General features: G+C 42.6%; 1 non-coding gene across 1 annotated transcript; it reads right to left on the reverse strand.

Annotated features, from left to right (window-relative positions):
- Positions 1-2,441: 2,441 nt before the first annotated feature.
- LOC138286792 (U5 spliceosomal RNA) lies at positions 2,442-2,557 on the reverse strand. The gene has a single exon (XR_011202068.1). It is a non-coding gene; the product is annotated as a U5 spliceosomal RNA (small nuclear RNA).
- Positions 2,558-3,377: the final 820 nt, after the last annotated feature.

Below are 3,377 nucleotides of genomic sequence, written 5' to 3' on the forward strand. Positions count from 1 at the left end.
GTTGTTTGTCCTTCTGGCTGGTTCCTGGTTAATTTAGGTCACCCTGGGGTCTCTCCTGGCTTTCTGGCTCCATTTTGCCTCTCCTTTGCACTGTTTTGTGCATTGGTGTCTAAAGTTGACGCTATCGCTGTAAAAAATGGTGCATTTCCATTTTGCAACATGTTTATGTGTCTTAAAACAGGTTAGAGTCATTTTTCCGACGTTAACATAATTTTGCATTACCACAAGGCGCAATGGTTAACTTCACAAATGTTGACTCTAACCTATTATTAGAACCACCCACCGTCATAATATAAATATGAACCCCAGGTGGCGTTAAAATATGGTGCTATCCAGCACTAGTCTTTTTGACGCAGAACTTTGTTTGCACAGTTTTGCGTCAAAAAGTATAAATCTGGCACTAAGTCATAGGTCACGTGACAGGAAAGGCTGCACCACAATAGTTTCCCTGCTCAAGTCATAATGTCGGCTCCTTTAACTCTGCACATTTTGAATGGTGCCTCACATGGGCTTTTGTGAGGACTAGTGGCACCCAAGAAGAGGACTTTTATATGCCTACGTCAAAGCATGCTTGCTGGCTCATTGCTATTCTTTCCGAGACAATGAATGAACCAGTGTGTCTTGTACTTGAAGCCTATAAGGCTGCATCAGCTGCTGTAACAAATCAAGTATTGACAAAGAGGAACGAGTTAGAGCTATTGGTATTGTAAATTCTTAACTGGACTTTTCTTGACACATCAATTGAAAATGAAAATTAAAACAGATGTATAAGCGAGCCAATTCAAAGCGCCACAGCCCCCATGAGCATGAGCACGAGGGAGAGACACAAAAGGAAAAAGATGTTTGCTCGCAGTCAAACGTATCGGCAAACGTGCAATTATACATATAACAGGGTTGGTGTCCAAGGCAGTAACAAAACCGCCCCACGGAGGGACAAACGAAAAGCATTTACCAATGATAACAAAGGATTTTTGAAAGGCAAGCTCATTAACGAGTAATAGTGATTGGCGTGCGGTGGGCGTGGTTAAAAGCCCACAGATAGATTACAACAGGTCAAAGCACTTGTGCGCTCGACCTAATGAATAAGTTAGGCACGTCCAGCGCTAGGTTCATCATATCACTTTTTTCCAAAAGCATTGATGAAGCCAATAGGTCTCACCGATGCAAGACCTATTGGCTTTGTCAATCTTTTTTGCCATGTTGTATGGCTGTGCGGCTGCTGTACAGCATGGTTCATAATAAAATAAAATAAAAAAGCGCTGTGATGGAGCAAGTGTTGACTGCGCCATAGTACCTTTTTTTTTACTTTCAGCAATATTGCATAGCAGCCACGCTGCTGTACATGGCTCTTGCATAAGTACTACCTACTGGTTTTGCTATTGCTTGTGGTTTTTAGGCAAGGGTTGATTAAGTGATTTTCCCAGGATCACAGGAGGTCAATTATGCTAGATTCAGGCCCATATTTATACTTTTTGACGCAAACCAGCGCCAGCAAAAATCATGCCTCAAACCGACTTGCGCCATTTTTTTAAGCACAACCCTCATTGAAATGACTCCTGTCTTAGCAAAGACAGGAATCAAGCCCCCTTGCCCAATGGCCATGCCCAGGGGACTTCTGTCCCCTGAGCATGGTCGTTGGGCACAGTGGCATGTAGGGGGTCCCAAATTAGGCCCCCCAATGCCACTATAAATTTTTTTTTAAATACTTACCTCAACTTACCTGTACTTACCTGGGATGGGTCCCCCCCATCCATGGGTGTCCTCCAGGGGTGGGCGAGGGTGGCAGGGGGTGTCCCTGAGGGCAGGCAGGGGAGGGCACCTCTGGACTCCTTTGGAGCCCACAGGTCCCTTAACACCTGCCCTGACCCAGGCGTTAAAAAACGGCGCACATCAGGCTGTGCGCCATTTTTTAAGGCCCACCTCCTCCTGTGCGTCAAAATGAAGCCATAAAGTCATTTTTGGGGCGGGAACGCCTACCTTGCATGTCATTAATGCAAGGCAGTTTCAAGCATCCAAGAAATGACGCACACGTCCGCAGGGTCGGGCGTCAGAGTTTAAATATGGGGCAAGGTTTGCACCGAATGTGCGTCAAGATAATTCAGCGCAAACAGAGTATAAATATGCCCCTCAATCTTTATTCATCAGTTTCAAAGTCGTGGCATGATCTAAATAAATATACATACATTTGACACACACACATATATGTTTATAATATATATTTTAACAGACCTTTACAATTAAGTCAAAGAAGATATTTGAATAATATTTCAATAATCAATGAGAAAAAATAAAGAGCTGATCCAGAAATAAAACACAAATTGGACAGTTAAATGTTTTATTTCTCAACTGACTTTCCCGTATCTGTTTTCATAGAAAGTTTGAACTTGAAAATTCAATAAGAATTTCTATCACTCAATACATTTTTTTAACTGTATAAGGGTAACCCTACTCTTGGTAAGGCTTTCAAAAATTGAATGAAACTCTTAAATGTTCCTCTCCACGGAAATCTTTAGTAAAAGGCGAAAGATTTATTCAATTTGAAGAGAAACCAGAGTATGCTAATGGCAGCCGCCGACTATTGCGCCGGGAAACACCGTTCCACAGACTATCAGGGCGACTAGGTTTACTAAGGTCATCATAGAAAACCCTTCGAAATAGAACCAAGTTATAATAATAGTTGTAATACTTTACACTGATAAAACACTTGTTGCCACAGAAAGAAACAAGCGGAGAGCCCAGCAGTGAGAGGAATTATGGGTATGCAAATTTATTCGCAGGTCACGTGACAGGAAAGCCAGCAAGACATTTTCCATGGTCAAATCGTAATTTCTGCTCCTTTAATTATCCATGTAACCAGCTGTCTGCAAGGCGGCAACAAAACCGCCCCAAGTAGATAAAGAATTTTTAAAGGGAAGCCCATGAATGAGTGATAGTGAGGAGCGTGCGGTGGGCGTGGTTAAAAGCCACTGAGAGCTCACACCAGGACAAAGAACTTACACACTCGACCTCGAAAGGCTAAGGTCGCGCCGACAGCCGCTGGCGGAAGTGGACTGTATCGGGTCAGTGGCCCTAATATTGTGGGATGGTTAGAAAACGTACGATTTTCATCCAAAAAACAATGACATACTCTTGTACAATTGAGTCCCGCACCTCTCGTTCTCAGTAGCAAACGAAATCATTCAAAAAATAATAAATCTGTCTCTCTGGTTTATCATTAGTACTATACAAAGAGAAACTAAAAGTGAAGAAACAAAACAAAAACAACTCAAAAGGTGCGTAGCTCGTTCCTAGAATGCTCCATATTGATTGACACAAGACGATTTGGGCGACGATTTGTGATCTTGAGCTGTGAGGCTAATAAAGGTGAATGAATGTTA

The sequence above is a fragment of the Pleurodeles waltl genome, chromosome 3_2 (genome assembly GCF_031143425.1).
Source record: "Pleurodeles waltl isolate 20211129_DDA chromosome 3_2, aPleWal1.hap1.20221129, whole genome shotgun sequence".
NCBI lineage: Eukaryota > Metazoa > Chordata > Amphibia > Caudata > Salamandridae > Pleurodeles > Pleurodeles waltl.